Consider the following 23,765-nt stretch of genomic DNA (forward strand, 5'->3'; position numbering starts at 1 on the left):
TTTTGTTTTTGGAATAAGAAGAACAAGGAATAGAAGGAACAGAATCTTTGAAGGTCTTTCTTTTGGTCTCTTGCCAGGTTGGGGGATGGGTATTGGTTAATGCTTTGTTTTATTTATTTTATTTATTCTAATATTTCTTTCTTTCTTTTTTTTTTTTTTTTTTGGTGAGGGGAGGTAATTAGGTTTATTTATTTATTTATTCTTAGAGGAAGTGCTGGGGATTGAACCCGGACCTTATGCATGTTAAGCATGCATTCTACCACTTGAGCTATACCCTCTTCCTATGTATTCTAATATTTCTTAAGAGCCTGTTCTGTGCCAAGCTGGAAGCTGGGAGCTGGGACGCAAGTTTGTATAGGAGGGACCTAGTTCCTGCTGTCATGGGACAAATTTGGGGACAACTAAAGATACCCATGTGGACCCACTAAATTTCAAACAGTTAGAGAAACTAAATTTTTATGGAATTAGAACATTCGTTCATGGAAGTGATGAAGGTACAATGGGAGGTACCTGGGAAGATTCCTGGGCAAAGTGGTCGTATACTAGAAGATGATTATGTTTAGATTTCTTAAGGGGCTCTGTCTAGTAAGTGGAGGGGAAGGCAGACATTAATCAAGTACCTACCAAGTGCCACCATCCCACTCAGGCCCTACGAAGACCCCACGAGGTGGGTATCGTGATCTCTATAGTAAGGAAGAGGAAATCTTGCTCAGTGCAACAGACTGACTTGCTTATGTCTACAGAGCTATTAGGCGGTGAAAGTCACACCTGAGTATACCTGCCCTTTCCACTATACCATGCTGCTTTCTTTGTCCAACTCTTGGTCTGTAGGGTTTTCTTCTTCCTGTATTTCATGAACATGGAGCACTTAGCATCCTTTAGCCAGACAGATCTCAGTGTGTGCACCCCTTCTCATACCCTCTACCGCCCCCTCCCTTCCACACACATACCAGGTTGATGGGGCGGTACATGAAAGTTAAACCATCCTACCGCTTGGAGCTTCAAGTAGAAGCTTGCCCATTCTTTCTATTTTAATTATCAGGACAGGTGGCAACTGAATCCCCCAGCCCCACCCCCACAACACACACACACACTGCTATTAACACCAACTTCTCTGTCATATATACTGCGTTACTTAAGTGTTTCTGGCTTGAGTTGGTGTCAGTGGCAAGACACGCTTTATCAGAAATGAGAAAGAAGGATCGATTTCAAAATAAAATAAACATTTACAGGAAAGTCTCTTTACTCAAGGTAGTAGCGGTAGAGCTGAAACCATCTTTCTCTTCCCCATCTGCCGTGGGTTGGAGACTTAGGGAAATTACAGTCCTGACCTCTTGATGATTCTGTGTCACATGGAGTCCCTGTCTTATTTCCCTTGGGTACGGTTCACTCAAGGAGCAGTTCCGCCCTGCCACAGGCGGAAGTGGTTCCCAGCAGCCCTGCCCTGTATTCCATAAATACTCTGCCGCCCCCACCTGAGTATGTGCACAAAGGTTATCCATGAATGTTAAGTGTAGGGAATGCCTCTGTAATTGGTGATATTTAAATATATGTTTTGGACACTCATGGGCGTTGTCTCTCCCTCTCTGTCAAGTAGACACACACACACACAGACACACAAAGCCACATACATACATACACGTGCACCCCTGCTTCTTAAATTCACAAGGCATCTTTCAGAACTAAAATAAGAAAGATTACCTGTTTTCTGGGTAAAACTTTACATTTTTAAATTCAGGAATCTTTCAGAAATTATTGATGAGTCTCAGTATTTAATCAGTATTCTCAAAATTTTAAGGGAACTCTAACATTAAAAATGTAATCCAGTTGTAAAACAAGATTAGAGTCATTTCTTATTACTTATAGATGCAATTAAAATATAACTTGACTGGAAAAATGTCCCTGACTCAACTTTTGAATGTACTATTTGTCTGAAGAATAAGATTTGGGTTGTTTTGGAAAGTTTTTATTTTTTTTAACATAGAGTTTTCTTATTTCTTTTTCAGTTAGAAAAGAATTATTAAAAACAAGTAATTTGATTCATTATTATTTAGAGTTCTTCAAGAGAAATATATAAAACTTGTCTATTAACCAGATTGGATAAAAAGTTGTTGATGTTTTTAACTAACTAGATTTAAACGGCCCAAAAGTTAATTTTAAATTAAAAAGTATCCCTCAGACAGAGTACAGCCACATAGGTGAGCTATGGGACCTAAAAAAGGTATTTAAAACCAGTCGTTTAACTATGACGGTAAAGATCATCTTCTAGACTGAATTAAAGCATGCCAAGCCCAGGGCATGTCAAATTTTACAAAACTGCTTGCACAGCAGTTGTTAAGTCCCAGAGGGGAAAAGTATGTGTGGGCTCAAAGTTTGGACTTAAAAAAAATTAAATGTCTGATAAAAATGGTTTACTAGAATGATCTGTTAATTAAAATTATTTTATTATTTATCTAAAATCGCTTTGGGCAGTTGCATAAAGCAGAGAGTTTATGTTCATTTTCCTCTTTTCAAAATAAGGGACTGTTTTGCTTCGTGTGCTTTGTGTCCCAGCGTTAGGATACTGGGGTTATATAAATTAGTTGTATCTTTGCAGCACTGACATGAATAGACTCTTTAGGAATAACATGTTGAAGTAGGGATAGCTTTTTTCTTTTACCACCCACATTATGTTATGAGTAGCACAGGGTATTTAAATGCTTTGGCACAGAACATGAATAAAGAGCTGATCTTGAAAATACCATTATCATTATTTATTTTGAAATTGACACTCTGCTCTATTTTAAGGCTTACACCCAGTTTTATCTGTGTATTGCAGATAATCCAACACACACATTAGAACCAGCCCCAAATGTCTTTCTTTCTTCACCCCATCCATGGGCCTTTCCATTTAATTTTTGGAGGGAAAAATAAAAGGTGAAGAAAACACGGGTCCAGAAAAAGACATCAACTGAGGAATTTTGTTTGTTATGATTGGACAGCTGCTGTTGGCCTAGTAAGGATCATTTTATGTTTTATTTTGATTGAAGAGATATCGCTTTGCCAACCATAATTTTTACAATTCAGCTTTTTAGTTGAAATGAGATGACCTTTAGATTTTCTTTTTCTACTTTTTTTTTTTTCCCCTGCAGATGGTTATTCCCTACAAGTATCATTGTCTGGCAGATGATTATGCTATTATGTTAAAAGTGACTCATTTGATATTATATTTAATAGAGTCTTCTTTTTATTCCGCCTTAGCTGAAACCCATGTATTGGCTGAATACGTTTAATCTTGTCGTATGAAAAAGTCCCGTGAGGATTCTGTGGGAAGAAATCTAGCCCTCAGTCTTGGAGAAGATACTATTGAAATCTTTATTTGCAAAGATTTTGCTTTTGAATTAAGGAGGTACTTCAAAAATACACTCTACAAAGTGATGAACACAAAGCAGGACCACTGAGCTACTTCAGACTCTGGTTGGGGCTAATGTGGGCTGGCCTCACGGCTGTCAGCTGCGTTCCCATCACCTGGCCCACAGTAAACTCCATCGCTTTTCGACTGAACTTGAAGTGTTTATGCTTTCACCTGTCTCTGCGACGGCTGGCTTCTTTGGAGAGTCAACATTAGTATTTAGATATTGTGGAACTGGTTTGCTACGTACTGCGTGCTAATGTCCCCTCCCCTCACTGACATGCTGAAATCCCAGCCCCCCGGGTGATGCTGTGAAGAGGTGAAGCCTTTAGGAGGTGATTAGGTCATGAGGATGGAGTCCGCGTGAAAGATCAGTGCCCTCGTAAAAGAGACCACAGTTAATCCAACAGACACATTAGAACCAGCCCCAAATGTCTTTCTTTCTTCACCCCATCCATGGACTTTCCCATTTAATTTTTGCCCCTTCTGCCCTGTGGGGACACGAGGAGGAGATGCCCATCTGTGAACCAGGAGGCAGGCACACCCCAGACACAGAATCTGCCGCTGGCACCTTGATCTCGGACTTCCCAGCTTCCAGGGCTGTGAGAAATCAATTTCTGTTATTTATAAGCCATCCAATCTATGGCATTTGGTTATAGCAGACTGAATGGACTGAGACAGAGTTAACAGAGTGAACTTTTAAAAGTTCTGAGTTGTACAGCAGAGTTTTTATCCTTATACACCTAATCGAGCTTAGAACAAAAGCTGACACTGAAAAGAACTCCTCCGAATGGATGTCTTTTCCTGGGCGACTTATTCTGAAGTCATGGGGATTCCATTTTTATTGACCATATGCTCTTAATTCCTGAAGTGCTAGGGGACACATGTGGCATCATATGCGGGGCTATTTTGGGATGAGGTCTGCTATAAGGATAATAAATAAAAATAGCACAACAAGTGAATTTTGCCAATGACACACAGCATCTTTGCAAAATGCACATTTGCGTCTAGAGTAGAGGAAAGGGAAAATGGAGATTCCATTTATTGGCAGGATTTCTAAAAAGGGAAGAGCAGGGTTTTAGAGGTCAATTGGTCGATCTTCCAGGATCACATATGTTAGGGGCTAAAAGGTAAAGAGCTCACTCAGTGGGCAGCTTCATTCCACTGAATAACATGCTGGAATGTTTTCTCTCAGGATCATAAAGTGTTTCTGGTAGAGGTAAAGTATTGATGGTATCTTAGTCTCCTGAAATTAGACAAGTTCTGAAACACCCGGTTTCGTACATTTCAGAGATTAAAATTCATTAGTTTATATAATTTCGATTTGGATAGATGAAGAAAGTCTTTAGTCTCATATATGTTAATATGGAGTCCTAAAACGTGGAATAAATTCTCTCAAGCTCCCCTTCCATACACATTTCCATAATATTTGTGATCTCAACTCTGATACTTGAGATTTTTCTCTATTCATTTCTCCATTTATGCTCCTATAGCATTACATTGCATTTTCATTATTTTTACATTTCTCTTTCCCCCACTAGCATGTGTCCTTTATTTTTTTAGCCTTGTTTGTAAAGAGCAGGGCTCTGAAGCCAGACTGCTTGGGTTCAAACCTCAGCTTCTTCAGTGACGGTCTATGTGAGTTTGAATGAGTTCCTTTATTTCTGTGACTCAGTGCCCAATTCTGTAAAATTCGAGAGACAATGAACCCAACTCATCGGGTTGTCATGAGGATTAAACAAGTTAATTTATGAAAGCAGAACAGTGCCTGGGACGTAGTAAGCACTACATAAATATTAGCTGTTCCTGGCACATGGCGCTCATTCAACAAATGCTGATTGAATGAATAATTATTAGGAATGTTTGAAAAGCCTCACTTATTATTGAAGTGACCCAGACTTTTTACCGGGGTAGGCGCTGCTGGGGATGACGAGTTTCACTGGAAGATGTTTTGAAATCGTGGCTAATTTCGTATTTGATGGTGGGAGTCACTGTCTTTACATACGAAGCAAAAATACTCTCTTGTGTGGTCAGACTGCTGCTTCTTTTGACATCATCTATAAACATATTAGAGCCTGTTCAGGAGCTCGGGTATTAGCAATGTTAATTAAGTGACCACCATGTAATTCTGGGCCGAATGTATCAGCTGAGCTCGTAATTTTATCCTCCTGCTCCATCTTTGTGACAACTCTAGTTGGGCCAAGTGTATTCATCTTGGCTGTGGAATTCAGACACATCAGATTCCTATTATTATTAAAGTGCTGTCAGTGGCAGAAGAAACAGTTCCTAGATCTGACCCAAGACAAAGCAGTTAATCTCATAGATAATGGAGGATGTGTATTAGGGATTAAAACAAAGAACAGTTAGCACATGTATTAGCTTGCATCATGTTTACACTTTGTTGTCAACCATCATCATTTGTTTAGAATAAGATCTACGTTTCTTTGACTCACAGAGCAGGGCAGAGAGAGAGAAGGTGTTTCAGTTTCTTCAGTTAGGTTTAAATTTTGGTCTCATAGTTTACAGCAGGATCTACTTTCCAGTCGGAGTTTTACAAACTAACTCTTACACTCATCATCGGATCTTAAATGATGTATCTTTGTTACTGAATCATAAACTTCAATGAATGGAAGGTCTTCATTTTATATCTTGTTTTTTGATTCTTCAAGAAAGTTTATGTGCTTTGAGAATGAATGAGGTCTTATCTAGAGCTAAACTCATCTGGACCACGATATATTTTTTTAACTTAAAAAAAGAAATCTTTACAGGTAGTAAGTGCTTGCTAAAGCAAATCAAATATTTTAAAAGGCTGTAAAGTGAAAAAAGGAAGAGTCTTTCTTCATTCTGATTTCACTCCTCAAGAGTTATTACCACTAACATTTGCAGTCTCTTTATGTGCTCGTACTAACACACGTACGCATACACCAAAATAAGGTGTTTTTTCTTTTAAACAAATGAGACATCTTGCACATCATTCTGAATTTTGTCCTTTTCACGTCACAGTACTCACAGGATCCTTCCAAGTCAGCACATAAAGATGTATGTATTCTTTTTTTTGTGTTTACACAGAATTTTAGCCGTTTTACCAGGCTTCTTCCTCCATTGCATCAGTTTACTGTAATTTATTTAACCATCCCCTATCTTGGTGGACATTTAAATTATCTCTAATTTTTCACCATTACAAACAATGCTATGGTCATTATCTTTGTCTCTATCTTCCTGCATATTTCTATAATAATATTTCTATAGAAGACTGGTGGATTGCTAGGTCATAAATTCAGTGTTTTGGAAATACTACCAATGTTTTTTCTCTCTCCCTCCTGCTATATTTAAGCTGCCAGGATCTTGGATGTTCATTGTCATGGAGGAAGGATGTTCCACTTCTGAAACCAGAAGGGGAAAAAAGCCTTCGAGGGCTTTGGTTTCCAAAAGCCCAAATCCTTAGGGGAATGAAGAAAACTGGCCAAGACAAAATGTGTGGGAGACACATCATAAAAGACCGCAGAACTTCTGTTTTAGGTTAGAGAAAGTTTCTCCGGCATGGTGGAGAGGGAGGGGAGGATGGAGGGGAAGTGAGGACAGCGGAGGCATTTGTAGGTTCCAGCAGCAGGCCAGGCCCTAAATTTCCCAGGTTATAGTCTCTGTGAGGAAGCCAGCCCCAGGGGATGAAGGCAGCGGGAGCCCAGGGAACAGATGCCTTGTGTTGACCTGAAGCAACTTCACTGTGATTCCGAGGCTCCTGCTGAGCAAGGCAGCAGCAAGATTATTCCCAGGCCCTCAGGCATGGCTTGAAAGGAGCAGAGAAAATTGCTGGCCATCAAGGGACCATGACACCAGGAACACGGGACCTCCCATCAGTGACCTGTCCGGGATAATAGCTGAGGACTGGGTGAGCCAGTGGCTTCTCTGGAGGATGCCCCGCTCCCCGACGCCATGTGGACAGATGACTTCGATGATCCCGTACCTCTCTCCCTCCACCCCAGCATCTTGACATGACGTCAAGATTTAGAAATAAATGCTCGAGGGGAAAGAGGAGAACCCTGAATGGGTTGAGGCTGAGTGTGATTCAGCAAAGCATCTGAGTTTGATTATGGAGACTCTTACCTATTCTATAGGATTTGTGCATTCAGAATATTTTAAAGCCACTACAGTTTTTTCCATCTCTCCCAAAAAGGTGATTCTAACTGACAATCCCACCGATAATATTTGAGAGTGCCTGTTTCTCGTGCCCTCTTCAACGCCAGATGCCATCGCTCTTTTGAGTTTTTGTTGTTGTTTTTACCAGGAGAAAAATGCAACTCCCTTCTTTTAATTTGTGTTCCCCTGGCTGTGGGTGAGCATCTTTTTATGTCTGTTATTTACATTTCTTCTTATATGAAGTGCTAGCATAATTCATTTTATTGTTTTGTATTCTTTGATGATGTGTTTTATCTTTTACTTAAAGACTAACTACTGGCTAATGACACTTAAGCAATGTGATGTCTTAGACATCACCCCTCAATCCAAAGAGAATAAATATATCATGTTCTCCAAAGATAATTATTGTTGCATCATAAAATCAGTCTTTTTTTTTTTAGCAATTCCCATCGTATTAGTCTTGATTGTTTTAACATCTCAAAGAAAAGCATTATGATTTTCATACAGAGAGAAATTTAAGTGAGGAGCGGGTGGAAGGGAGATCGAGCAATGATTTTAGTTTTTTCCCAATCTTTTTTGTGTTACAAATGAAAAATAATGTTTTAAAAATGCATCATTGATTTCTTAAGTCAGAAGAGCAAGATTATAAAGGTCTATGGCAATTGGCTAAGTTATCTTTCTTTAAGCTCCTTTCTGGTGGATTTAAATTTGATTTAAAAACTTCTTTCCTTATGTTATTTAAATTCTTTTCCAGGTTTGTTCTTTCTGCCCATTTTCTGACACATTTCTGCTTGATATTTTGGTGATTCTGTTAAAGTTTAAAATGCATCATGGACTAAACCATGATTCTCTCAAATTGTGTACTCCAGTGGTGTAACACTTAGAAGTGGTTTATTTTAAAGGTAGGGACACTGATGTTTTGACGATGCCGGCCAGTGGCAGAAGCACCCCCAGTCTGGCTGGCTTATTCTCCCTTCGCTTCGGTCCAATCCTCAACATACTCTCTATTTCTTAGCTCTCTTTCTGTTTAATAGGCTCTGAGAATTAGACAGTTTGAAGAGCTGCTAGCTGTTCAAATAGAGGCCAGGTTGTTAGTCTTTACCATCTGAAAGCGGCTTTGATGGCCTCTGTAAAATGAACTCGTGGACACCCACCGCACCGTTGGCATCCCCAGAGCCGTCTCAGCAGAGATCAAAGCCTGCCCGTTGCGTGGAGGCAGTTCCCTGAGGACAGTGTTGAAGCTTCCTGGCAGGCTGTCTGTGCTGGCTTTACAATGCCACTACCTGTGCCCTGCTTGCTGGAGAGCACCACTACCTGTCCGGGGTCCATGGATTAAAGAGGGCTTTCAGTGTTCAAGCCCATTCTCTGGCAGCTGGAATTCCAAGTGTACTTAGAAACTATAACCGACTCTATTAATTTTAAAATGAAGCAAGAATACCACTGCTTTTCTTTCTCCAACACTGTGTCCCTTTGTCTCTTCTGGGCTGAAGCTCTTCCTTTGGCCGTCATTTGCCGTGGCTGAAATGATTTAAGATGTTATGCAGTGGGGCACCACAATTCATAGCCAGGACCAAAGGGCTTTCTGCTTATCAGAATTGATGGGGAAGAAACTCTCTGTGTAACGTTCAGCAGGAGGGTTGAGGACACACCTTTATCGTCCTAAAACCACTCGTATTCCTCTTGCCAGTAGGACCCCACATGCTTACCTAACCTGGTAAATAAATACCTGACATTTGGCATGAAGGAAAGACTGTTTTCCAAAAGGGAAAGCCAGCGGGGGGAGGGGAAGGGATAAATTAGGAGTTTGGGATGAACAGATACACACTACTATATATAAAATAGGTAAGCAACAAGGACCCACTGTACAGCACAGGGATCTGTATTCAATATCTTGTAATAACCTGTAATGGAAAAGAATCGGGAAAAGAATAGATACCTATATATATACAACTGGATCACTCTGCTGTACACCTGAAACTGGCACAACACTGTAAATTAACTAGACTTCAATTTTTCAAAAATGGTTATATTTTTAAAAAGAGCCTGTTTTATTAAAATGACTATCCCTAGATGGGTATAGACTGGCTCCCAAGCACTTTATGAAAGTGCTTTTAATATTTTTAAAACTATCTGATACAAAGTAAGAATTACTAGACAGTGTCCTTATTCTTAACTCAGAGGGCAGGGAGTGTGGAAAGTTCCAACAAAGCAGATGCCCCACTTGGTACCTTGGCTTGTCCTTTTCTAACGGGAATAAAAGACTCTTTGGGGGCCATCAGACAATAGCATCCCCCCATTCCAGCTACCTGAGAAAACTGGTTTCCTGTGTGTAAGTCCAAGTTCTTTTCTGCAGGCTTGAAAGCCAAGAAACGTGACTCAACAATTAATAGCATGGGTCCCCACAGCTTGGGAAACAAAATCTTCAGACATAACAAACTCTGTCCTAGACTTCCATTTTTTATCGGTCTGGGGACAGGAGCTAGATAAGCAGGGGGAAATCCAGAGTTAAAGGAAGTCACCCAAGTCAAGGCTGTGGGCAGAAATGTTCTAGGGTGACGACTCAGAGTATTGTGGATTTGTGAAGCAAGGCCTCTCCTTCATGTGGCTATTGTAACATTCTTGTGGAAAAATGGAAACAGAGCACACTGTGTATACCACGGCATATTTAACACCGACAAGCAAGGGCTTCAAAGCGCAGTGGAATTGTCTGAGGCAATACACCCTGCAGGTGTGGCATTTGCAGCAGGCTAACTGGGTTACTGGAAATGAATGTAGGAAAACACAGGGCTGGCTTTTTGGCTCTGCGCACATCTGCTAGTGCCGAATTCATGGAAGGAAACAGAGAAGCAGGCTGAAACTGGCAGGCAGGAGTCCTGGTCAGGCGGAAAGAGGCTGAAGCAGATAAAGACGGATGTGATCAGGAGAGTGCCTCAGCGAGGTGGATTAACCTGTGATTTGCAGCTTGACTTGTCTGCTGGTTCCTAGGTCTTCTATCCACTTGACTTGCTTAACTTTTCCAAGCCTTTTCTCTTGTATTATCTTACCTGATGCCCATAATCCTGAGAGACGATGTTATCCTTCAGAGTAACAGTACTGCCCTCATCTGAAGGTAGGGATACTGAGATCCAGGAAAGTGAAAGGATATGCTGACTCACACTGAGTGAAACTGGGTGGGCAGAGCTGAGCCTGGATTTCAGGCGTGAAGCCAAGTTTAAAATTCCTTCTACGACCTGCCTCCTCATACATGCAGGCAAGCATTACCAATCCACTGACGTTCAAGCTTCATTTGACTTCATTTACTTGAGAAACAAAGTAAAACACCCCCCCAACACACAAAAAAACCCCAAACTTTAAATATTTTTTATTAGTAGGCAGGTGTATGTTGTTATAGTAAAGAAAAAAAAAGTTAGAAAATATAAATAAGAAAACAAAGGAAGGAAATAAATGTCACCCATATCCATGCCACATAACTGTTCGCATTTTAGGGACTATCTTGCTGTTTTGATTGTACAAATGTATACCTTTCGTCAGGTTTTACCTTTTTTTGTTTCTTTGTTTTCCAAAAATGAGATCATTTGGTTTAGAATAGGACTATTTTTTTTATTCACCAGCACATCTAGATAATCTGTCAGAGTCAGTATTATAGACACTTCTGCAGTGTATACACAGTTCTGTGGCTGCCTACTTTTCTGTTCTATAGGCATATGAATATATTTAGTTTTACACTTGTGTGTTTTCAAGTTTGCTACACCATAAACAATGCTGCAGTGACCATGCTAGTGACTACATTTTTGCACACATTCTTACTATTTCCTTAGGATTAATTTCTAGTATTGGCACTGCCAGGTCAAAGAGGACTTAGACTTTTATAGTTCCATCCAGGAAGTAATGTATGAGAGGGCCTATTTCTCCACCTTTCAGCAGTGGAGGCTTTAAAAGTACAATTAAAGAATAGATTTTAAAACTAAAAATTTTTAACATTGAAAATAGGGCTTTAAAATTAAAAATAGGACTCCAGATACTTTATATAATTGCAGAGGAATAGGTTCCCAGAACATTAGAAAGGAAACTTTTCTCCACCTTGCAGAGATATACCATTTATAAGCAAAATAAGCCCAACACATTTTTTTCCCTCCATTTTCCTAACCCCAAAAGATCAGCTACTGTAACAAAGCAAGTTCCATAAAAGGGAACTTTAGGGAAGATCGTACTCAATCCACAGCTCAAAGGCTCTAAGAAAACACAACCAAGGGAAAGTCTAATCCATCAGTGGTCCATGGCCATATACCTTCTCCTGTAATCCCTTCATTTTTTACAAGTTAAGTAGGGTTAAGCCAGGTCAGCACTTGGATCAAGGTTCTCGAAAGAAATCCTAAGTACCACAGAAAGTGTTGTTCGTGATTGTGTAAATGTCAGTCCTGTGCAAACAGGCTTGTAGAACTTTCCAAATATCCTATTTCATAGTGGAAAGTCTTTTGGAATACTGCTGATGAAGAGAGAGTAGAAACAAATAGGGCAGGAGCCCCGTTCGATTTGTTAGATTTCTTGAGAAGCTTGTGAAACAGTTGGTACGGCTACACGCGATGGCTCGGGTGGTGAATTAGCCACCAGAGTTCCCGAACCAGAGGGAAGACCACCCATTTTTACCGTCACAAGATGGTTTGAGACCAAGTATCAGAGACTTCCAGCTGGAATGATTACACAGCACTTTCACGCTGTCAACACAAGCAAAATGAAGAGCTGATGCAATTATCTAAGCACTTTAAGAAGGAAAAAAAAAAAAAAAACTACCAGAGAGAAAGACATTTTTAGCATGGGTCTGAAAATCTTCAGTGGGCTCTCTGTTTATAAACTCCATCAATTAGTACCCATAATTTTTCCTGCATCCCTCATGCTTTTATAGAGAAATGCAAAATGAAGTGGGGTCTGGGGTACCATTCATGCATTCATTTGTTCATTCAGCATTTCTTGAACTTCTGCAATGTGCCACATATGCCAGATACAGGAAACAGGAAGTTGACTAGATAGTTGTCTCTGTCCTCAAGGAGTTTGCTTAATGTCCTCAAGACGCTTTGTAACTTTGACAAGTATCTTAACCGATACAGAATTTCCCCAACCTCTGAATGCGATTTCGCATTTTCTAATTTAAGTTTTTTGCTGTCGTATTAAGTGAGTCTCAGAAATTAAGGAATCGGCTTTTAAAGGTCAAAAGACTGAAATAAATTCCTTTAATGGGTTAATGGCATTCTAATTCTCAAACTTCTTGTCCAGTGAGTGGCTTTAGGAATGGCTATCAGAGAAGCGCATGGTCAACCAGCAGCGGATAGCTTCTTGGAGATGAGTTTTGAGGTGCACTGTATAACCTCAAGCTAGTGTTATTTGGATCCCATCTGAAATAACCCAGCAACACTAATCAAACAATCTGGTAGTGTCTCTTAGAGATGCTAATCCTTGTTTCCCAGCAAAATTCCAGAATGGCTCTGCTGGCTCTCTCAACTCCTCTTAGGAGGATTAGCAGGAAAAAGTCTTATTTTCTTTACTTCCTGTCCTCAACAGCTAGGGGGGAGTTGAGTGGGCTTTTAAGGCATGTTAGAAATACTAAGTCCATGACTTAGACAGCATTTCAAAGTCTGCAACCTTTCTAGGCTGGAAAGCCATTAAATAAATGGGATATATTTTATGACACCATGATTTATCTTGCTTAACATCACCATTTCTATTCCCTAGGAGGAAAAAAATGTCGTGGAGAAATAAACTCCTCACAATAAGGGAAAGACTATTAGCCTAATGTAAATTGCCCTCTCTGCAGCTCTCCCCTTCAGAGTAAGTCATTTGACACCAGTGAGCAAATTTGCCTGGCTTTTCCAGGTCACCCTCACCGTGTATTCAGGTGTGGGTGGCTCTGTAGACTGGTGACTTCAGAGTGAGTGCCCCGATGAAGGGTCTCACTAACGCTATTACACTTTTGGTGTCTTGCTGGAATGGTAGATTAGACATGTGAAACTTCGGCCTGTTTTCTTTTTGGAAAAAAATATATATTTTTTTTAATGCTGAAAATATCAAATTTATTTTCACAAGCAAAATCCTCGGGGAAATGAGGAAATGGGCCATAAATTCCTTTTTTAAGTATCCACTAGTGCCTCTGTTCTGTTTATTTTAGGTTTTAGCTTGCAGTAGGCCCTCCAGTCTCTTGCCATCCGTCCCCTCAGTTAAGTGTCGCTGTGCACTCTGCAAAGCGGACACGCCGGTTCTTCAGGAATAAGGTTTGAACATTCAGCTGTCCAGGCCTGAAAGACACCAAATCTAGGATCACAGGAAGAGGTTAGCCAGTGAAAGAAGTCAAGTTCCTTTCAGTCGACAGAGAGGGAAATTTTATGCATTAAAGGAAATCTAAATGGCTTTATTAGACCACTAATGTTTAAAAACTTCTTTTCACTTCTCTGATATCCTTCTTTTGTCATTCTCTCTGATGGTCTATGATTTGATTTATTTCTCTGCAATACACAGTTAACTTTTGATCATAAGCCTTTATTTTCCAAGACATGTTGTTTCATCTTGAATTTCACTTTTTACTCTATATCTTTTTCTTTGCATTTAAAAGAACTTTAATTTTATTTTTCAGGTTAATTCCCTAACTACAAATAGACCTAATTTCCTTTCTTAAAAGATATAATCTATGGTTATCTGTATTTTTCCCTCACCTATTCTCTCTACTCTAAAACAACATCACCCACCTTAAGAGGGCTGCTTTAAGGGCTGAAACTCTGAGGAAGGCATTACATTTATAATGACAGCACGTTTGTCATTTAAGTCACCATGGAACAAGTAGATTCCATTTTATATAGAAGCCTCATACTGTTGACACTGAATAGCAGTTACCTAAAAATAATTATTTTATGACTCAGAATACTCTTTGTAGGTTTTTTTGCCCAAAGTTGTCAGTGCATTTAATTTGATATCAATCGCCCTTCTAAATGTTCCTAACGTTCCCAAATGTTCTTTGCCCATAGGTCCACCTGCTGCCTTCATGCTGCTCCTTGTGAGCAAAGAACTCCTTTGAACAGAGCCCTGCATTTTATCTGTAAGATAAAACATAACAGATGCTCAGGGTATTGACAACTATTCTTCATTATTAGATCACACTGGGGCTTCTGCCTCTGTTTATCAAAAAGAGATGCCGTTATGGTAGTTGCTGGCTAACTCTTTTTTCATCATTCCCTTCACTTTGCCATAACAGCATGTGATTTTGAGAAAGATGATTGTATCTCTGGGTCTAAGGTGGAGCACATGACTTAGGCTACTGTAATCAGTACATTCTGTTCACAAGTTATAATAATTAGTTAAGGTTTGGGCATATATTTTAAGCCACCTAAACAAATTAAATAGTTTTCTTTTTCTAGAAATGTCAGAACATTGATGTTGTTGAAGAAATTAAGGAGACAGTGTGTCACTGTCAGGGCGGTGGCAGCCATTTTGGGCCCAAGAGGTAAACCAGTCTTAAGATGATTCCTGTGTGGAAAGACAGGAAGAAAAAAGGATCTTGGATACCTAACTGAGTAGTTCAGTCAAGGTTTATCTGTAGCCTACCATCCCTCTGGTATTTTTAATTACATAAGCCAGTGAATTCTCCCTTATACTTTAAACACATTGAGTCAAATATTCTGTTTTTTTTTTTTACTGAAAGTATTCTCACTACAAAGGTGTAAAGTACTGACCAATATCCGCAATAACATTCTTAACACAATGTAAATGTGTTCTACTCCCTTAAGCAGATAAGAAAAACTGCCATGATACCATGGAATTAGACAAACTTGATAAAGATAACTGGGTTTTTCCGTCTGGAAGAGACCATAACTATAGGAAACCCCATAAACCATATTCATTTATATTTTAGGCTACTTTATTCCAGACTCTAAGCAATGAGGGAGTAGAGAACATGCCTATTTATTTTGCATTAAATATATGCAAAATAAGTTTAAATATATTTAAATGTAATGAATATATATTTAAAATATAAAATATACTTAAATATAGTTTATTTCTAAATAAACATTATTGGTGTTGATGACATTTCATTTAATATTTAATTTCTTTTGTTAACAATAAGAAGGTAACTGATAATTGACATAATGCCAATAGTATAGGAAGATTTTAGAATTAATGGCAGGGTCAGACCATTCAGTAGCATTCAATAAGTGGTTTCTGAAACCAGCTTTGTGCCCAATACTAAGATAGGTGTTCAAGACACAAGATGAATAATTGTGGTTCCTGCTCTCATAATGCTTACACTTCAGGCCTGAGAAAGCCAATGAATTTTGTTGTCTTGTGTGCTAACTTTGATAAACCCATCATGGCTACCTGTAGACTTGTGTTGAGAAAAAGGCTCAGCTTGTGTTTTGATTCAATCACACAGGGCTACTGAGTCAAAATTCGCCTGAAGCTTGTACTACTTCTGTAACCCATTAACAGTATCTGCTGCGGGCACAAGAATGGCAGGTGGTAGAATTAGCTCTTATATTTGCTATCCCCTGGCCAAGGGCACAGATTTAGGGGTCAGTTCCAATCCCATATACCTTCTACTAAGTCACTCCAATAATATATGCTCAAATCTCATGTAATAATGATACAATGCTCAAAAACACAGTGGGTTTGCATCCAAGACCTAAAGATTCCAAGAAGGATTTTTGAAGAAAATCTTGACACAAACTGCAAGAATAGAAGAAAATTCTCCTGCAGACAAAACAACTGTAGACGTAGTCTTTCTTTTTACTTAGTTTTATAGGGAAACAGTAGGAATGAATGAGTAAGATCCTTGCGTTTTCAAATGACCTCTGACCATGATGGGCCCGGGTAGATATGATAAATGCGAGCAAAGCAAACACAAATTTTGGTGGCCCTGATGACTTTGTCTCCTGCAGTTTTTGCATTTTTTGTCCCCAGCATTTTTTTTTTTTTTTTTTTGCTGAATCCAAATTTCCTGAAGATCACATCTTCTCTCGTGGGACGTGGCCCAAGAAAGCAGTTCAAAATGGTTAGCACGGAACAAGAAAAGAAAGAGTATTTTAGTATTCTCATGTCTCTAATTTAATTCCACAATGTGAGTCTTGTACCCCCAGCACAGTTAAATGCTTTTTGGAGCATGTTGAAGGGGAGTAGGAGAGAATTCAACCTGCCAGAGCCACACAGATTTATACCTCATAATAGCTACCAATGCGCCGCAGTAAAATTTTACATTTCAGCTAAATTACTAATGACTTTCAGGCCCGTGCCAGAAATTTTAGGGTAGGCTTATAAAGGGAGAGGAGAGAATGTACAGTCAGGCATTCTTAAGCATGGGGTGTGTGTGTGTGTGTGCGAGCGCGCACCAGATGTGTTTTTCATTTGGGATTATGGGACACGTGCTCATCATTTTTTGCCATCTTGATTAAATGTAATTAGGTTCTGGCAAACCACTCTCTCCTTCTCTTGGGCACTGGAGCTTTTTTTTTTTTTGCATTTTCACGTGGGTTATCTGCAGGAGGTTAGAGCAGGAGGTTATTCTGTTGCCTTATGCCTTGACTTCAGGGGTGGCCACTTTTTTTTTTTTTTGTTTTTTTGTCATTTTGGGCTTCACAGTGATTTACAGATTAAGGCTCTGGCCTGTCCCTGGGCCAGCAGGGCTGCTGTTCTCTCTCGCGGACACATCCCGCCGCTGGGAACCAGTGGCTCTTTGCTTACCCTCTCATTAGAGTTCTTAGCCCACATTTCCTTTTGGCACAGAACGCTTGGTTATTTTGACGATGTGCTGGATTTGCCTCCCCCCAGTACCCCCTGCTGACTTGTGAAAATGACCACAGAAGGGGGAAGCAGGTGATGGGAGAGGGTGGCTATGCTTGAACCCCCCACGCCCACCCGGAGCCCCTGAAATTTCTCCTTAACCAGGAGGGTTGTTTTAGAACAAGCCTCAGAGTGGCAAGTGTGCTTTGCTAATGATGATCTAGTCCACCCTGGCCCCTGATTCTGTCTTTGTTGTTTTTCCTCTTTTTTTTTTTTTTTTAAACTGCAGGGTCTTTAGGGAACACAGGTAGCTTGCAGTGCCCTGGATAGGCAAGCGAGCCCTCCTTGGCTTGTTCTGCTGCTAAGGACACTGAACACTTCCTTCACGAACTCAGGACTCTGACAATGTGTCTATGTGAGCAAAGTTTATAAATCTGCAAAAAGTGAAAATGAAAGTATAGCTAAAATGATCGATCCTAAGATTAAGAGCAAAGGCTACCAAGACTTCTGTATAACGATAAAAAGCCACAAAACCCAGTGTTCATAGATGTGTATTTATCCTTTAATCTTTCACTTTAGACTCGAAATTGCCAATGTATAATGCTCTTTTGATTTTATTCTTTCCCATTTCTTTTACAAACTTTTTTTTTTTTAATTGAAGTATAGTCAGTTACAGTGTCTCAATTTTTGGTGTACAGCATAATGTTTCAGTCATACATATTACAACTTAAATTTTTTTGTGTTAGCCCAGTAAGAATTCTGTTTTGGAGTCTTTCAGACTCGTTTTGTATTTATTTGTTTGTTTTGCAGAATCATTTTCATTTATTTTCATTGCATCTTTATAGTTTGAAAATTAAGGAAGTCCCACCTTAAGTTATTAGCATGCAAAACTTTACAACAGTAATGGACACATTTCTAGTATGAATGAGAGCCCAGGGATATATCTAAGCTTCCATAGGACTGATTTCTGTAGGAGTTTGCATTATTGGCAGAGGATTTGAAAGTTGTTAAAACCTGAATAAGTTTTTAATGTATTTAAGTAATCATTGTTCTTTTGATGATTTGAGTTTTCTCCAAATAAGCTTTTATGAAGAGGCCCCCATCCTAACTATGTTCCCATGTTTTACAAATGAGGAAACTGTGGCTTGGGCAGATCAATGTGCCTCTTAACCAACTCATTCCAGTGACCATGTCTAGGGCTGGAACCCAGTACTACGTAAGTTCTGTATTCTTTCCACTGCACCATAGGTGGCCATAATTAAGTCATGCAGCTAGACTGGCAAGTCGTGTAAATCATGAATGTAAAGAAGATATTTTCATTTAAACATAATTTAATTTTGATAGGTGGCAAGAAGCAGCAGGGGAATCTACCTCCTTCTTAACACCTTTTGGGCTAATGTTAAAGTCTTTATCTCAGAACCAAGGTCCATCTCAGCCTACATGCTCTTTCTCTATTGCTCCCCGTCTAACCCCTCTACTGTCTGTGCTGGGCCTGGAGACACAAGAGAGTTGTGGCATCTTCCACCAACCCTGTTGGACAAGCTCTGTGTTTACCCCACTGGGATGGAACTGGGGCCCTTCTTGTCAAGGCTGATGTCTTAGTGGGGCTAACTTGCTGAGCTGTGGGTCTCCTCCTGAAGTTTACTCAGCTGGTTTCGCTTTGGCAGGGGGCCTCTGAGACCTTCCTCAAAACCGCCACCTCGGCTGCCCTGGGTTTCTTTTGAAACATCCACAGGCTTGGCCCACAAGGTACAACCGAGTGGTACCAGGGTGTTCAGATGTCTTCCAAAGACTCTCAGAAAATACCAGTTTACAGAGCTGATGGCCAGGAATGGTGTTTAATTCTGAATTTGGCACTTGCAATGAGGTTATCACCTCTCTGAATATTAAATCTCCCCCAAAGGTAGCCAAGCATGACTTGTACGTTGCACGTCAATTTTCTGTGAGAAATAAGGAACAGTGGCGGACCTGTGACTCTTGGAAACTCATCAGAGTGACTTGGCAGAGTTGGAAATTGTGGGCTGTGCCGAGTTCACCCAGCCCCATTTTGAGTGAGGGTTCTTGTTCATTATTTGGGTACAGTGATGTCTACAGGACAGCAATGCATACAAATCTCCTTTCTTTTCTTCTCTTCTCTGAGAATATGAGCTTTTTTTTTTTTTTTTCATGGAGCATTAGTCCCAGCAGCTCATTTTTACAGCCATTATTTTATCATTTCATTTTTACCATTTCAAGATCTCTCCACCCTGAAGTTCATAGAAGCAAGATAGAAACTCAAGATCCAGAGTCTATAATCAGGGACAACAGTCACCTCAGTTTCTTATTCCCAGTTCAGTTGTCCTGCCATTGTCTTATGCGGCCATCCACAGAGTGGAGCCCAGGGAACTGCCAGGTCTGAGACACAGTAGTGCTCTGAGAACACAGCCTTAGGGCCATGGTAGACTTTGCCAGTGATACGTTGTGCAGTATTATCTCTTGTCAATTGCTTTTTTTCATTAAAGTAAATAAAGTAAAATAAAAGCAAACTATAACTTTCTAACCTTGAAAAATCAGTAAGTCTTCAGATGATGTATTCATTTCCTATGGCCACTGCAACAAATGACCACAAACTTAGTGGCTTAAACCCACAGAAATGTATTCTCTCATAGTTCTGAAGGCCAGAAATACGAATCAAGGTGTCAGTGAGACTGTGATCCCTTCCAAGGCTCTACGGGAGACTCCTTCCTTGCTTCTTCCAGCTCCCAGAGACTCCTGGCATTCCTTCAGTTGTGGTAGCATCACTCCAATCTCTGCTTCTGTCATCATATGGCTTCTTTACATATCTGTGTCTACTTCCCCTTCTCTTCTCCTACAGGGACTTGACATTGGATTTAGGGCCCGCCCTAATCCAGTATGATTTCACCTTGAGATTTCACCCTTACCTTAATTACACCTGCAAAGACTCCTTTCCCAAATAATGCCACATTTACAGGTTTTCAGAGTTGTGACATGCACATATTTTGGGATTCACCATTCAACCTGCTATAGATGATCAAGAAGAATGCTTTGTATGTATATGGTGTGGGGGTGAAAAGTATTAAATCCATATAATTAGATGCAGATAGTAGAATAGGGTAAGGTTATGCAGTTCAGCTTGCATTGATGTTTTAGTGAGAGAAGTCCTTTTAAGGAAAACAATCTGACCTTCGACAGCATGAGTAGATAGAGAAGAGGATGTGAAGGACGTAGGGAAAAGAGGCAGGAAGGACAGACCAACGTATTCAGGTGTGTATCCCCCTGGAAGAATTTTGCTTCTACATTCCTGAGTGCCAGAAAGGATCCTTCACACTTTGGAATTTCTTGAAGATTCTGTGCCCATAGAGAAATCACCCCACTGAATTTTAGGTCTGAGGCCACTTGCACTTATCCCAGAGTTCCAAGAGTAAACGCTTTCTCCCTGTGGTTCTGATCAATGGTCCTAGGGAACCATAAAGAGAATGAAGACTCTTCCATCTGTAAGTTGCTAGGGAGTAAGGCAGAATCTGCTCTTACAGATAATACACATCAACATGAACTTCAGCAAAAGTAGAGAATCCGGTCAGTATTTTTAGGCACAGTCTTAACGACAGAGTTCCTATGTCGGGCTCTGTGTCCCTCCACAACTCACCTCCTCAGTGATGCCTTCTCAAAACGACGTTTCCAAAGGAAAATTTGCCAATTTTCCTCTGTGTCCTCAATTTATTTCCTTTATGACACTTGCCACAACTTGTACTAGTTTCTTTCGCAGTTTGGGGCCTTTCGCCTTTGTGATTCTGTGAGCTCTATGATGACAGGGCTTGAGCTCACCTGGTTCATCACTGAATCCCCCCAGGGCCTTTGGAAATGTCTGGCACATAGTACCTGATGAATTAATATTTGTAGAATAATGAGAAAGTGAGCAAGTGAATGAAGCAGCCTGCTTATTGGTGTGCTGAGACAGAGGCAGGAAAGCATCCTGGGCTGACATCAAGGCAACGTTCAATGTAAAGGGAGTTGTTGATTTGGTGATCTCAGAAGAGCATAGTGACAAAAATCTTTCATCAGTTTCTCCCTTCTCACTACTACCAATATCCCTGCTACAGTTTCCCATAAATAATAGTAGAATATTAAAATTAAAAGACTCTTGGAGAGCTTTAAATTGAAGAGAAATACCAGAAGCACAATAAATAAAACCAAAAGTAATTAATGGGTTATGAGTTAAAGCTACTGAAAATATTATATATATTCACTGGAGTCAAATTTCCTGTTAGGAATGATAATGGGAGAAAGAACAGACTTTGATGTCCTGCCAAAAGCCACCAGTATGGCGATCCTAGTTACTGTGATGTGGGCACCTGGCCTACAGATTTCAGAATTCTGTGTGGTTTTCCTCAACCAAATTTCTGAAGGAGCCAGCAGAAAGGGGTAGGGGTGGGAAATGTGTTATCTATAAAAGTCAACCACAAAAATAATTTCCAAGTGCCACTAAAGGCCTCAATTTAGGCTGTAAAAGCCAAGACATTTAGAATAAACTATTGTAACTTCTGGCAAGTGTGGTAACACACATGGCCAACAGCATGCTGGCTGGGTGGGGGGGCGAAGATGTCAGCATGGAGGGGGAGTGTGAGAGGCAGTGGCAGTGGGGCAGGGAAGTGAGCTTTGGGGGTTTTAAGATTTGTTTTGCCCTCAGGAATTTCGTTTCTGACTTTTAAAATTAATTTCATTCGGTAATTTGGCATTTATTGTGATCTGCCCATGGTATTACTCAAAAGTATCTGTGAAAGGATACGTATATCACTGAGTAGAATATTTAGAAACTTTGCTAAATGATGTCAAAATCTAATTTCCCTTCAGAACACACCTCAGCCCATCTACTTACTAACAGTTAAGAAAGATTCCATCTGCTTTCTTGATGACAATTCTTCTGAATCAAGAGTTGGTCATAACAGCTACACCCAGAGATGTAGTTACCCCAAATTCAAAAGTGGCATGTTTGAGGGATAGATTAATAAATAAATTGCCCCATTTCATTAGGAGAAGATCAGCATTTCAGTTGTTCTTTTTTTTTAATCCTCTATTGTGTAATGATGAAGGTAGCCAAGAACGTTTTCCTACAAACTGTTGCCTATTCAGGATATATGGGGATGCTTCTGGATTGAGGGGGCGGGGCAGGGAAAGAAAAAACAACTAAAACTGGGTTCCACAGTAGAGAAATTTCATTACCTGACATACTAAATTCCCAGGTAGGTGGCTTGTGAGTTGGGTTTTCAGTCTGTTTGTTTTTGACCATCTTTCTGTTCTCCCTGCCCTCCTCAGTTTGTGAGTTACAGAATGGCTACAGCAATTGGGGTATCATGTCGTCACCTGACAATGTCCAGAAGTGACAGGGGAATAAGAAGACATGTTCTTTCCTTGGCTTCCCTTTCAAAAGGAAGTAAACTGTTTTCATGCATCCCACAGCTGACTTTCCCTTATGTTTATTGGTCAGATTTACAACTTGGGCTGAGTCCCAAACCAATCACTGCCAAAGGGGATGAAATGGCATTGCCTAGTTCATCCAAACCTACTTCCCTGAAGCACATGGCTCCCTGATTTTTGATCAAAGTTGAGAGAGGCTGTTCACTGGAGAGGCAACCATTAGTGCTTGCCACACAAGGGAAAAGATTTGGAAAAGGCTTTAATCAAGAGTTCTTTTGTATCAGGGTCAGATTTAGCCAGATTGTTCTTTTTGCAGCTTCCTTATATCCTTGCCCTAAATGATCTAAAGAGAAATCACATGATGTAAGTGAGGCCAACCATCTTTCTAGATCAGGGGCCTGCAGAATTTTCCTGAAAAGTATTTTAGGCTTTGTGAGCCATGTGTGGCCTCTGCCACTGCAGTGATTTCTACCTTCCCCTCCTCCTCTGCTTCTTCCTCCTCCTCTTCCTTCTCTCCTTCTCCTTCTTCCTCCAACTCTTTAAAAGTCTAAACAAAATTCATAGCTATGGCCTGCCCAAAACAAGGCTGGGACCATCTGGCCCAAGAGCTTGATTTTGTAGACCCCCAAGTTAGACAGAAGTTGCAAAACAACGGGAAACACTGTCAATGTATTAAAAGCTAGCATTTTAACATAGTTGACTGAAATCCATGAGATCCCTAGACCCAGTTACGTGAACTTAGAAAAAGAAAAGAGTGGAGGAAGGCACCAAACAGTGGTAGTTTGGTTTGCTTTAGAGTGAGCAGAGGACTTTAAAGTGATCCAGGAAGAGCCACGGTGGGAGAAAAAGGCAAATGCTGTATTGCAGCCAAGGGGACGTCTGGCTTTGATTACTGTGTGACCCACTGGTTTTCCTAGGTTGGAAAAGCCTGGGAAAACTGGGGTGTGCATTCGCTTTGAAAACCTCCTATTTCCACATCCCAAATTCTCACTTTGTTGCTAACAGTAAGCATAACTGAGAATTCAAGTTCTCCATTATTGACTGAATTGTGTCTTATTTGCATCTG

This window comes from Camelus bactrianus, chromosome 2 (assembly GCF_048773025.1).
Source record: "Camelus bactrianus isolate YW-2024 breed Bactrian camel chromosome 2, ASM4877302v1, whole genome shotgun sequence".
Lineage (NCBI taxonomy): Eukaryota > Metazoa > Chordata > Mammalia > Artiodactyla > Camelidae > Camelus > Camelus bactrianus.